This window comes from Bos mutus, chromosome 19, assembly GCF_027580195.1.
Source record: "Bos mutus isolate GX-2022 chromosome 19, NWIPB_WYAK_1.1, whole genome shotgun sequence".
Lineage (NCBI taxonomy): Eukaryota > Metazoa > Chordata > Mammalia > Artiodactyla > Bovidae > Bos > Bos mutus.
The window spans coordinates 39,775,063-39,789,467 of NC_091635.1; the positions used below are offsets into that span (position 1 = coordinate 39,775,063).

The window sequence follows — 14,405 nt, forward strand, 5'->3', positions numbered from 1 at the left end:
GAGATGCACCGGATTCTGAAAAAGACACCGGAGGGCAAAACCACCTGCCCCTCGGGAAGCATCACACACGCCCACCAGGGCTCCACCCCACCCAGGGGCCACAGAAACAAAGAAACTTCAGAACAGCTCCTCATCGCCCATGGCTTCTCCTGGCGGGGTGCTCTCTCCCACCTTCAGACCCTGGCGTTTCTGCTTCCTTGGTTTATTTCAGAGACACTTTCGCTAATACAACTGAGCCCTGTCTGACACCCCAGGCTGGGATGGATAAGCTTTCAAGGAGCTGTAGGGTCCGATCTCATGGGAGGAACAGACATGATATGGGGAAAAGAACGGGAAAGAGATAGGAGGGGTGAGACAGCTGGAAAGCAGCCGCAGGGTCTAGGCGGGGGCACCATGTGTAAAGGCAAACACGAGTCACCAGCAACGGCAGGATGCCGGGTCCAGACAGCCACTGAGAGAGAACAGAAGTGCAGATGCAGGGGACTTCTGGGGGCAGCTGAACCACGAGAAAGGAGACGTGAGGCCCAGCCAAGAGCAGCAGACAACCCGTAGACTCGGAAGCAATAAAGAAATGTTGTAGGAATTTCCCTGATGGTCCAGTGGCTAAGACACTGTGCTCCCGAGGCAGGTGGCCCGAGTTCGATCTCTGGTCAGGGAAGCCTAGCTCCTGCATGCCACAGTTAAGGATCTCGAATGTCACAACGAAGATCGAAGCTCCTGAGTGCTGCAACTAAGACCTTGTGCAGCCAAATAAACAAACATTTTTTTTTAAAGTAGAAAACTATTCCCTTAGGGGATGGATGTTATGTAGCATTACCATGGCAATAGATAACTGACACAAATGGCATTTGGTAAACAAAATCCCAGCCTGGACCTCAATATCGTGAGGAGCCCAACCTCCCAGAGCTGTTTGGAGCTGGACTTGCAAACTGTGAGCAGCGGAAAGGTCAAAGGGCCAGATGAGAGAGGCAAGACAGGGGGCATTAAGAAGCAAATAAAACCCATTCTGCCCCCTCCCATGTCCCAGAGGGTGGGCTGGGGGAGGGCCCGGAGCCTTCTCAGGTAGCCTGTGCAGGGCTGGAAGAGGGGGAGGGGGTCACCACAGGGCCAAATCTGAGCTGGTGCCTGGACAGCTGCCAGGGGAAGGATCGGGAGCCCGCGTTCAGCCTCCTGCCGTGATCCTTCAGTCATGCCTGCCCTGGGTGCGGGAGGGGAGGGTGGCTGCCTATTCACGGCTGCTGCTGAGTCTGCCATGTAGACAACTAGCTGGGCCTGGATCGGGGGGTCGGGGGAGGAGATGAGGGCTTGAGGAGGGGAAAGAAAAAGCAGGGATGAATATAAAAGAATACTTGCCACCCAGCCGCTGCTTCCCGAGGCCTCAAAGACACTGCCTAAGAGCCTGCAGTTCTACACCCAGGTATTAATATTCCAGGGAACCCTTAGCAACAGGCCCTGACATCTGCTCTGTTACTATGATACGGGAAACATGATAATAGAAGCAAGATAAGGTGAGCCGAGACATCAACATTTCCTCCACCTGTCACACCGCACTTGGAGGATGAAGGACACAGACAGGGAGCCTCAAAGGCCTGTCTGAAACCCGAGGGAAGCTCTCTGTGGGCTGATTATGCACGAGGCAAGGCTGGAGAGGACGCAGGAGATGAGAGAGGAGCCCTGGGGAAGCTACTGCCTGACAAAGGTCCCCAGGACTCACCCTGTCATCCGGCACCCTGCCAGCTCTGCTTCCTTGGGTGACTTCGCTCCCACCCCACCCCATCATTGATTCTCCCCTTGTCTTTGCCCGGACTCTGGCAGGAGCTTCCCAGTTGGCCTTTGGACCTCCAGGGGCTCACTACGCCCCCTTCACTTGCAGTCAGAGAGGTCATCCTTGAAGCATAGGTCAGACCATGCAAGTCCCTTGCTCTTAAAACCTTCAGTGGCTCCCCTTTGCCCAAGATAAAAACCCAAGCTTCGCCAAGGCCACCCACAAACTGGCCCAAATGACCCTTCCAGTATCACCTGCCACCTCATCTCTCCCACGAGGCCCACACTCTTGTCACTGGGAACTGGGATGTGTCCTGGCTGCTCAGCTTTGTTTCTGGAACTTGTCCCATGACCCACCTTCCTATGCACACTGGCAGCCTGCAGAAGCCCCACACCAGTCCTCTGGGAATTCGGAATCGACCCCATTTGCCTCCCCTCAGCATTTCAGTCCACTCTGTGTCCTGGGTGGGTGGGGAGGGGGTCTTTACTTCTGGTGGGGTCTTTAGATTCCTGCAGCCTTTCCTGTCTGTGCTCTGGGCCCTGCAAGGAGTAGTCCAGCCTAGATGCCCCAGGGTACATCCCCACATCCCCCATGAGCCACAAGACTGAGCATGCTGTTGGCCTCAGACAGATAAGCAGCACTGCTTCTGTCTTCACTGCCCTCATTCATTCATTCAACAAACAAGCTCTGAGTGCGACTCTGCGCCAGGCACGTGACACATCTCAGCTGACTGCAGGGTGAGCAGGGGGCAGCTCCCCGTACCCGCCCCCCCAGAAGGCCCCACTTATTGCTGCAGGGGTCTTCTCCCCAGGGAAGTAAATCCTCAGCCAAAACGTCCACTCCAGTGGACCCAAATCCCTGCCCGTCTCTTTGTCTCCCCGATTTCTCATTCCCAGGCTAAGACGATACTTGGAGCCTCCAACCAAAATGAGATGCAAAACGCCCTGCTCCTTGCTCCTCTCACTTCAGGCGCCAGCCCTCCAGTTTTAACAGCCACAAGCTCTGCCTACCTGTCCCCAGAGGCATAGCTCACTTCTGTCGTTTCTAAGATGCCTGAAATAGCAGGTGGAGGTCCTAGCTGAAGACGATCACAGAGCTGATGGCAGGCGACTCCAGGGCAACCAGACTCTTGGGGCAGGACTCATCCTCGAATACACAGGAAGGAGGGAAGCCTCAAAGGGCCCAAAGCAGTGCTCTGGTCCTCAGGGCACCAGGCGGAATTACTTCTGAGGGCTGCTATAACCAAGTACCACGAGTTGGGAGCCTTACAGTCCTAGAGCCTGGAAGTCCAAAACCAAGATGTCAGCAGGGCCAAGCTCCCTCTGAAGGACCCAGAGGAGAATCTGTCTACGAAGCATCTGCTATAGTTTCTGCTGTTTGCTGGCGATGCTGGGTGCTCCTTGGTTTGTCGCTGCATCACTCCAACCGCTGTCTTCATCTTCACGTGGTATTCTTCCCTCTGTGTCTCCATGTGGCCATCTCCCTGTGTTTCTTTTCATGTTGAATTAAGACCAGGAATTTCCTGATGGTCCTGTGGTTGGGACTCTCACTGCCAAGTGCCCAGGTTCAATCCCTGGTCAGGGAACTGAAACCTCATAAGCCGTGTGGCAAGGCCAAAAACTAAAAAGACCATAGGAGATTCCAATATGACCTCATCTTAATTAATTACATCAGCAATGCCCCATTTTCAAATTAATTCACATTCTGAGGTTCTGAGCATTAGGACTTCTTCATGCCCCCTTTTAAAAAATTGTTTATTCATTTGGCTGCATCAGGTTTTGGTTGTGGCACACGGGCCTCTCTCTGGTTGAGACAAATGGGGTCCAGGGTTCACAGGCTCAGTATTTGCAGCGCAAGGGCTTAGCTGCCCTGCAGCACGTGGAATCCTAGTTCCCTGACCTGGGATCAGACCTGAACCCCCTGCATTGGAGCTCGAATTCTCAATCACTGGACCCCCAGGGAAGTTCCTCAATATGTCCCCCTAGGGACACAATTCAACCCATAATACTCAGCGAAGAGAAAGGCCAGAGTCCTACTTTGAGAGTGGGGACAGCAGAGACAGGGGACCCTGTGAATGTACAGATGTTCAAAATGGTCTTTACCCCCCACCCTCGAGGTCCTGGGGTGCTCAGGACTGGGAGAGGGATCTATTAATACATCTAAGACAGGGAGTTATCATATGTGTGCCTGCGGGCGTGCTAAGTCCCCTCGGTCATGACCGACTCTTTGTGAACCGATGGACTATAGCCCGCCAGGCTCCTCTGTCCATGGGATTCTCCAGGCAATAATACTGGAATGGGTTGCTATGTCCTCCTCCAGGGGATCTTCCCGAACCAGGGATCGACCCATGTCTCTTATGTCTCCTGCATTGGCAAATGGGTTCTTTACCACTAGCGCCACCTGGGAAGCCCCGGGAGTTGTCATGGGTGCTGTGAAAAGTGGATTTGGGAAAACGATCTCCTTTGGTCACTGCTTGTCTTGGGAGTTCTTAACAGGGGACCAGTGAACTTGGACAGGAACAAACTGTATTTTCATTAACCTGTAACTGAAATGACCTATTCATTTTGAATACAGGCAACACACCACAGTCATATGAAAAGTTCCAGTGTCTCGGTCATCAATAGAATCACAGATATTTTCATATCACAATACAGAGCTGCAGATACCTCGATGTTATTTATGCTCATCACTACTTTAAAATTATGATAGTTATTACATTCAGATGAACATTATACTACAGACAATAGACTAATATGTTAAAAACTAAATTTTTATAATCCTGAAATTGACATGAATATTTTTTTAACATCTAATAACCAGAACTAGAAAATAACTAACTTGAGATAAGAAAACCGGCTTCTTATGGGTTGACATTTTCTCAATAAAAGAAAGCGACTTCAAATAAAAAACTATTGTTACCAGTTCTTCCGATAATCTTGTCTCCTAATAGATTTAGCAATTAATAAAAGCAATTAAAAATATCATATGTTGTGGCGATTTTAAAAATTACAATGGTTACTAGACCTGTGGCAAGGCTGTTTACTTGCAGAAAAGAATGGCAACCCACTCCAGCATTCTTGCCTGGGAAATGCCATGGACAGAGGAGCCTGGCAGCCTACAGTCCATGGGGTCGCAAAGAGTCAGAGGTGACGTAGTAACTAAACAACAACAAGGCTGTTTACTTAATGATTCAAAAAAAGAAGCACATAAGTTACTATATCAGAAGCTTGTTTTGTTAAAAAAATACATTGTGATAATAATGTCAATACAATTGGCTTCTTCTGTAACACTGTTCGTGCATTGAGAGCCGTTATTTTGAGAAACATTCCATAGGATTCACCAGATGGTCAAAAAAGACATCAATGGCACAAAAAGCAAAGAACAGGAGATGAAACTGAAACTTAGCTCAAAGGTTACCAGGATAAAATCAAGCCCTCAGGGTAAGCAGCTGTCTGTGGCTCGGGGGACTCTGCTCAGAAAACGTCCAATGTCTGTCCCAGGTGTCGCCAGGCACCTGGCTTAGGGTGCATGGCTGCTGCTGCTGCTAAGTCGCTTCAGTTGTGTCCGACTCTGTGGGACCCCAAAGACAGCAGCCAACCAGGCTCCCCCGTCCCCAGGATTCTCCAGGCAAGAACACTGGAGTGGGCTGCCATTTCCTTCTCCAGTGCATGGAAGTGAAAAGTGAAAGTCAAGTCACTCAGTCGTGTCCGACTCTTCACGACCCCATGGACTACAGCCTACCAGGCTCCTCCGCCCATGGGATTTTCCAGGCAAGAGTACATGGGGAGGAGTGTAAATGCTATTCGTTTCGTAATGCAGAAAAACAAGCCTGCTTCCATCTATTCAATTTGTGTGGAAAATCTCAGGCAAACAGAATTTCTGCAAAGGAAATCTGATTTCAGCTCTCACCCAAAGGTGCTTGTTGGAAGAGCCCAAGAGAAACCTCTCCATGAGGTAGAGACGCCTCTGGAAGGAAAATAGGCCCACCCCTTCTCACCCCAGCCTCAGGTGTGCCGACAGGGTGGTCCTCTGTGCACTCAGGTCCCAGGAGCAGCAGCCTCTGACAGCCCTGCCAGGACTCCGGCTCTCAGGTGACTCTCCTCAGGGCTCCTCCAGGTCCTTCAGTCTTCTTCCACCCACTTTCCCAGAGCTGGGGAAGGAACCCTGGCCCTGGCTGTTTGCTTAAAGCCAGCAGCCAAGGCAACCCCTGCTGACCCAGCTGCTATCTGTGGCCAGCTGTCCCCTCTCGTTCATGGAAACACAAATAGTTGGTTCCCTGTTCCAGCTCCAAGGTTAAGTACTCCCTGCCCAGGTGCCAGCTATTAATTTCTCTGCACACTCCTCAGTTCCCCTGGTGGAGGCTAAGACCGCAAAGAAGTGGGGGTGTCCATCACGAAAGACCCTGGCGAGGACTGCTGAAGACTCAAGCAAGGCGGGGGGTAGGCATCTGAGAGTGAGAAAGGGGACCACCCCCAGCAGATGGCTAGGTACAGAGAAGATGAGCAGCGAAAAGACCAAGCAGAAGCACCGACATTTTGCCAGTAGTTTTGGAGGTTTTAAGGAGGAGCCCACAAATCAAAATGTCCCTGCTCGTGCTCAGTCTGGCCCTGAGCTACCAAACTGGGAGGGAAAGCATAGGACTGCACAGGGCGCTGCCCACTTGCCAGGTGCTGGCCACAGGCTGGCCAAGTGAAACTCATCACAGTCCCAAAGGGATGGCATGTCATTATCCACTTTCAGAGAAGAGGTTTGACTGATGATTGAAAAGTGCAGCCACTCGTTCAAGGCCATGCAGCTGGCCCCTGGCACTTTCTGTCACCCTCTCTGCCCCCAAGGAGTCCTGGCTGCAGCGTGTGGCACCTAATGAAGGTAATAAAGCAAGGCACGCTCTCCAAGCCTCTTCTGTGCTCCCAGCCCTTAGGAGTGTGCCAGGAGTTCATGGAAACTAAGACCTGTAGGAATTGGCCAAATAGGAGAAGGCTCGGGGTTACCTGGAGCAGAGCTGCAGGTACTGCAGAGGAGGCAGGCTGGTGTGAATTTCCTGGAGCAGGCAGCCAGCAGCTGGGACTCGAGGTGTGAGGCCCAGGAAATGGGCAGCAGGGTCTCCAGGGCTGCTATGCCCCCCCTATGACCACAGGGCAGAGTGACATGAAGCCACAGGTCTCAGCCACAGGTCTCCTGACCCAGAAGCTCGCCCAGATCTCAGTCACCCTAGGATCCTAAGTGATTCCCCTGCCTCCTGGCTCACCCACCTGACTCAGCCTACCCTTCCACCAGAGGGGCCCCGCCAAAGCCCGGCTCTGCTCAGACACTTGCAAATCAAGCCTATTGTCTCCACTTGGGAGTGCCAGGCCATCTACAGGCTCTATGCCACCTTGCCAAGTCTGTCTCCAGACAAACAGAAACACTTGGCATCATACCCTGTTAGATGCTTAAGCCCAGGCCTCCTCCAAACAGCCCCCGGCTGCTCCCCAATCCACATCCATTGCCCTGGACTGAAGCACTGATTCCCTCCTCGGCATCTCCACATTTTTTACCTCTTCCCAGCAGTTCCCAGTCTCTGGTGGCTTGTGAAAGCTTCTGACCTCTCCTACTGTACAAAACACTCCCCAAGAGCAGCACAAAGCTTGTGCCCAGATGACACTCAAAGCACATGTGCCAGAATAGAACTGAGAGTCCACAAGTAAACCCAACCCATCCGTGATCAACTGATCATTTGACAAGAGTGTCAAGACCACTCAATGGGGGAAGAAGAGTCTTTTCAGTAAACTGTGATGGCAATGGAACAGTCACATGCAAAAGAATGAAGTTGGACCCTTACATCATACCATTTAAAAATGTTACTCTAAATGGATCAAAGACCTAAATGTAAGAGCTAAAAGTTGTAAAGCACTGAGAAGATAATAGACAGGCAAAACTTCGTGACCTCAGATTTGGCAGTGGTTTCTCAGATATTAGAATGTAAAGCCAAAAAAAAAAAAAAAAAGAATGTAAAGCCAGGGACTTCTGTGGTGGTCCGGGGGCTAAGACTCCACACTCCCAATACAGGGGGCCTGGGTTTGATCCCTGACCAGGGAACTAGATCCCACGTGCCACACTAGATGTCCCACATCCCACAACAAAGACTGAAGACCCTGTGTGCTACAGCTAAGACCCAGGACAAATAAATAAAAATAAAAGAATGCAAACCCAAACCACAATGATATATCACTTCATACCAAAAGCATAACCAACAAAAGAAAAAAAAAATAAAGGGGACGTTACTGACATTAAAAAACTCTGTGCACCAAAGAACTAACCCTAATCCCAAATGCAATATTTTCATGGTATATTTATAGAAAAAATATTAAAAGAATGAATGCTTACCATATAAACCTTTTATTAAATTTCATAAACAGCAGAATTACTATTGCTTTCCATGTATAACCTCCCTGATTTTTATGGCTCAGGTCTACCTTGAGTGTTTGAGAGAAAAAGAAAAAATGTCTATTAATAAACACTGCCTTTCAAGATTCTGAATAAAACGGGTGGCTTCAATGCCTGTACCTTGCGACCCAGGCCCACACACAGCCAGCACAACCCACCTCATTCTCCAGGGTGCAAACCTTTAAAGCTGAACATGTGACAATGTAACTTTGGAAGGCAAGGATGCTAGAAAAGCTGCCATCCTGGTCTTGGAACTATCTTCTCCCTCAAAAATGGGTTCACTTGTACAACAAAAGATAGGTACGTTTATTGTTAAATTATCTTAACGCACGCAAACAAGAAATAGCTTCAAATGTCCATTTAGAGTGAAATATATATATAAATGATTCACAAAATGTTAAAAAAGAACGTGAAAAGGTAACTCACAGAATGGAAAAAGATATTTGCATATCACATATCTGATAAGGGTCTGCTGCTAAGTCACTTCAGTCGTGTCCGACTCTGTGCGACCCCATAGACAGCAGCCCACCAGGCTCCCCCATCCCTGGGATTCCCCAGGCAAGAACACTGGAGTGGGTTGCCATTTCCTTCTCCAGTGCATGAGAGTGAAAAGTGAAAGGGAAGTCGCTCAGTCGTGTCTGACTCTTAGCGACCCCATGGACTGCAGCCTACCAGGCCCCTCTGTCCATGGATTTTCCAGGCAAGAGTATTGGAGTGGGCTGCCATTGCCTTCTCCGGATAAGGGTCTAGTATCCAGAAAAGATAAAGAACGCCTACGAATCAACAACAAAAAGACAACTCAACTAATAAAAGGGTAAAAGACTTGAATGGGGCCTCCCTGGTGGCTCAACCGTAAAGAATCTGCCTGCCAATGCAGGAGATATGGATTTGATCCCTGATCCAGGGAGATCCCCTGGAGAAGGAAATGGCAACCCACTCCAGTACTCCTGCTTGGGAAATACCATGGATGAAGGAGCCTGGCTGGCTCTGTCCACGGGGTTACAAAGCGTCGAACACGACTTAGTGACTGAACAGCAACAACAAAGGATGTGAACAGACATTTCTCCAAAGGAGAAGCACACACGCCTAAAAGCACATGGGAAGACCCTCCACGTTACCAGCCATCAGAGATATGCAAACCCAAACCACAATGAGATGCCTCTTCACGCCCATTAGGATGGCTATCATTTTAAGAACAGAAATTAATGCGTGTTAGCAAGGATGCAGAGAAATGGGAACCCTAATTCGTTGCTGGTACAGATGTAAAATGGTGCCATCACAGTGGGAAACGGTTAGTAGTTCCTCAAAAAAAATAAATACAGAATTACAGTCCTAATCCAAAAGAAATGAAAATACATTTCGAAGCAAAAACAATGGATCTTCTTCTTCAGAGAAGATCTATTCACAGCAGCTAAAAGGTAGAAACCACCCAAATGTCCATCAACTGGTAAACAAGATGTGGTGTAACCAACAGTGGACTATTCGGTTCAGTTCAGTTGCTCAGTCATGTCTCACTCTGCGACTCCATGAATCGCAGCACGCCAGGCCTCTCTGTCCATCACCAACTCCTGAAGTTCACCCAAACTCATGTGCATCAAGTTGGTGATGCCATCCAGCCATCTCATCCTCTGTCGTCCCCTTCTCCTCCTGCCCCCAATCCCTCCCAGCATCAGGGTCTTTTCCAATGAGTCAACTCTTCGCATGAGGTGGCCAAAGTACTGGAATTTCAGCCTCAGCATCAGTCCTTCCAATGAACACCCAGGACTGGTCTCCATCTCCTTGCAGTCCAAGGGACTTGCAAGAGTCTTCTCCAGCATCACAGTTCAAAAGCATCAGTTCTTTGGTGCTCAGCTTTCTTCACAGACCAACTCTCACATCCATACATGACCACTGGAAAAACCATAGCCTTGACTAGATGGACCTTTGTTGGCAAAGTAATATCTCTGCTTTTTAATATGCTATCTGCTGCTGCTGCTGCTGCTAGGTCACTTCAGTCGTGTCCAACTCTGTGCGACCCCATAGACGGCCTCCTACCAGGCTCCTCTTTCCCTGGGATTCTCCAGGCAAGAACACTGGAGTGGGTTGCCATTTCCTTCTCCAATGCATGAAAGTGAAAAGTGAAAGGGAAGTCGCTCAGTCGTGTCCGACTCTTAGCGACCTCATGGACTGTAGCCAACCAGGCTCCTCTATCCATGGGATTTTCCAGGCAAGAGTACTGGAGTGGGGTGCCATTGCCTTCTCCAAATATGCTATCTAGGTTGGTCATAACTTTCTGGCCATAAAAAAGAACAAAGTGCTGATTCATGCAACAACAGGGATGAGCCTTGAAAACATCATGTTAAAAGAAGCCAGGCCACAAAAGACAGCATAGCATATGACTCCTTTTATATGAAACGTCCAGAATAGACACATTTATAGAGACTCTAAATAGATTTAGTAGTTGTCTAGGGCTGGCGTTTCCTCGGTGGTCCAGTGGTTAAGACTCTGCACTTCCACTGCAGGGGGCATGGGTTCGATCCCTAGTTGGGGAACTAAGATCTCACATGCTGTGTGGCACAGCCAAAATAATAATAATAGCTGCCTAGAGCTTATGGGGGAAGAAGACAGGCGATAGCTAAAGGATATGGGGTCTCTCTTTGGGGAGATGAAAATGTTCTAACACTGGCTGTGGTGACGGCTGCTTATATCTGTGAATATACCAAACCCCCCAGAATTGTATACTTTTTATGGGTGACCTCTATGGTATGAGTTACATCTCAATAAAGCTGTTACAAAACAAAGCATGGAGCACAGTGAAGCACAGACCGGGGGGTCTGGACAGGGCAACCAGGTACACAGTCTCCAGGGGACAAAGAACTGGCCACTTACATTTTCCCGTCACCCTCTGATGGCCTGGGGACAGATTAACTACAAATTAACCTCAATATGAAAACAACAGATGGTGCATTTGTGAAAACACTGTGGGAGAGGGGCAGGGAAGAGAGAGAGAGAGAGAAAGCAAATATGGTCAAATGCTAAGAATGACTGAATCTAAGTGGAGGGGTTTCTTTGTCCTGTTTGTCCAGATTTTCTGTAAGGGTTGAAAATGTTCACAGTAAAACTTCCATAATGAACTCTCAACGGCTAAAGCTGGAACTGTTGGGTTTTTTTTAAGATTTTTTTTTTATGTGGACCGTTTTTAAAGTCTTTATTAAATTTGTTACAATATTGTTTCTGTTTTATGATTTGTTTTTTGGCCAGAGGCATGTGGGATCTTAGCTCCCAGCCAGGGGCTGAACCCACACGCTCTGAATTTGAAGGCCGAGTCTTAACCACTGGACTTCCAGGGAAGTCTCAAAAGCTGGAACACATTTTCCAACAACAAAAATGACAATAGTACTGGATTATAACCCATAATATAAAATAAATATGACATAAAAATTGAATAAACAAATTAATAGAGGAGATGGACAATTCTCTCTTACAGAAGGGCTACTACTGCTGCTGCTGCTGCTAAGTCGCTTCAGTCGTGTCCGACTCTGTGCGACCCCATAGACGGCGGCCCACCAGGCTCCTCTGTCCCTGGGATTCTCCAGGCAAGAACACTGGAGTGGGTTGCCATTTCCTTCTCCAATGCATGAAAGTGAAAAGTGAAAGTGAAAAGTCAGTCATGTCTGACTCTTAGCGACCCCATGGACTGAAGCCCACCAGGCTCCTCCGTCCATGGGATTTTCCAGGCAAGAGTACTGGAGTGGGGTGCCATTGCCTTCTGGTACCAGTTAATAAATACAGGCATATCACATTTAATTGTGCTTTGCAGATAATTGTGTTTTCAGCAAATTGAAGGTTTGTGGCAAACTTGCACTGAGCGTCTACTGGAGCCATTTTTCTAACAGCATTTGCTCACTTTTTGAGACTCTGTGTTACATTTTGGTGATTCTTGCACTGTTTCAAAATGTTCATTACTTTTATCATTGTTACCTGATCTACAATCAGTGATCTTTGATATTTTTGCCAAAAGATTACAACTTACTGAAAGCTCAGATGATAGTTTGCATCTTTCAGCAATAGAGTATTTTTTATTTGAGGCATGTATGGTGGTATGGGCTTCCCTAGTGGCTCAGACCAGAGAAGGCAATGGCACCCCACTCCAGTACTCTTGCCTGGAAAATCCCATGGATGGAAGAGCCTGGAAGGCTGTAGTCCATGGGGTCGCTAAGAGTCGGACACGACTGAGCAACTTCCCTTTCACTTTTCACTTTCATGCATTGGAGAAGGAAATGGCAACCCACTCCAGTGTTCTTGCCTGGAGAATCCCAGGGACGGGGGAGCCTGGTGGGCTGCCGTCTATGGGGTCACACAGAGTCGGACACGACTGAAGCGACTTAGCAGCAGCAGCAGCAGATAGCATATTAGAAAGATCCCCTGGGGAAGAGAACGGCAACACACTCCAGTATTCTTGCCTGGAAAATTCCACGGACACAGGAGCCTGGTGGGCTACAGTCCATGGGGTCGCAAAGAGTCGGACAAAACTGAGTGACTTTAATTTACTCAGCTTGTTACATTGTTTTTTAGACACAATGCTATTGCACACTTAATAACTATAGTATTATGTGAACATAACTTTTACAAGTACTGGGAAACCAAAAAATGTGTGACTCCCTTTGACATTTGCTTTATCCCAGTGGTCTGGAACTGAACCTGAAATATATGTACGGTCTGCCTGGTACAGAAGGAATGAAGGAAACAGAAGAATCAGCATTAAAGCACCCCAGTAATAACTGTTGCAGGCCAGATTCATGGACAGATACTAAATTTAGAAAGTTAAAAGAATAGTAACTTTACAGGGGAGACACCTTGCAGATACTACCTTACCCAAGTCATCAAGACTAATATCACCAGTGATAAGACATATGGACATCAAGGCCCTCCTGATACCATATACTGAGAAAGATACATCATCATTTTGGTAGTATTCCTGCCCCAAACACATAACTGCAATGTAAACATGAGAAAATATCAGTTCAGTCCAGTCGCTCGTGGAGAGATGCTCTACATAACAACTGAGCGGAACTCTTCTGAAATGTGAAGGTCATAAATGATAAGGAAAAACTGACAGGACTTCCCAGGTGGTCCAGTGGCTAAGACTCCATGCCCCCAGTGCAGGGGGCCTGGGTTTGATCCCTGGTCAGGGAACTAGAGCCCACATGTTACAACTAAGACCCAGTACAGCAAATATAAAAAATACATATATTTAAAAAAACAAACTGAAGAGCAGTTACATTGTTATATAAGATATTAACAAGGCAAGCAGGGTGAGGGGTAGGCAGGAACTCTGTGAACCATTCTTTGGACATTTATGGAAATCTAAATAATTTCAAAATAAAAAGCTTTAATTTGTTTCACAATTATAAAACAACAAGTTCAGGACTTCCCTGGTTGTCCAGTGATTAAAAAATATGTGCTTCCAATGTAGGGGACATGGGTTCAATTCCTGGTCAGGGAACTAAGATCCTACATCCTGTGTGGCCAAATAAATATATAAAATAAAAACAAGCTTGATTAAAGGTATCTGTTATTCAGAAGCATATATACCAAGGGATATGTGACATGCTGTGGCCCCACATCCCCTCCCAGCCCAAAGCCCACCTAGGGAAGGTGAGAAGGGACTCAAGGGGTGACTGTGGGGGCCCCCACTTCCCCGCATGAGATGTGGGCTGGAGGGAGCAGGAGTTAGTGGAGGAAGGGGTTAGATGTCTGCCAAGGTCTTTCTTATTTCTGAGACAAAGGATGACTCCACAAAAGGAAAAGAAGACATAATCTAGCATTTCACACATGTGGCCTTCTTTGCGTCAGGCGGTTTGTATGACTTCTATTGCTTGAAACTATTGCACTTGGGGACTTCCTGGCGGCCCAGTGGTTAGCACTCAGTGCTTTTACTGCCAAGGGCCTGGGTTCAATCCCTGGTCGGGAACTAAGAGCCTGCATGCTGCAGGTCACAGCCCAAAAAATAAAAATAAAAGAACCTGTATTATTTCTATACCTTAAGACGACATGGACTAAATACTAGATGACATTTTTAACTAAATAACTTTCCAATCTACTTAGTGCCTTGTTTTCATTGCTTTCACTTTATTTATTTTTAAACATTTTAACTTTTAAAAAATTAATTTTTATTGGAGTATAGTTGTAGTTTTGCTTTAACAGTGAGTTGAGTCATCCATGACACTCGACC

The 14,405-nt window shown here is 47.8% G+C and overlaps 1 protein-coding gene and 1 non-coding gene across 15 annotated transcripts in view; one reads left to right on the forward strand and one right to left on the reverse strand.

Annotated features, from left to right (window-relative positions):
- The window catches only part of RPH3AL (rabphilin 3A like (without C2 domains)), a 139,320-nt gene that overhangs the window by 94,127 nt on the left and 30,788 nt on the right, over positions 1-14,405 (reverse strand). The window lies entirely within an intron of this gene.
- Positions 10,650-10,722, forward strand: TRNAG-UCC (transfer RNA glycine (anticodon UCC)). The gene has a single exon. It is a non-coding gene; the product is annotated as a tRNA-Gly (tRNA).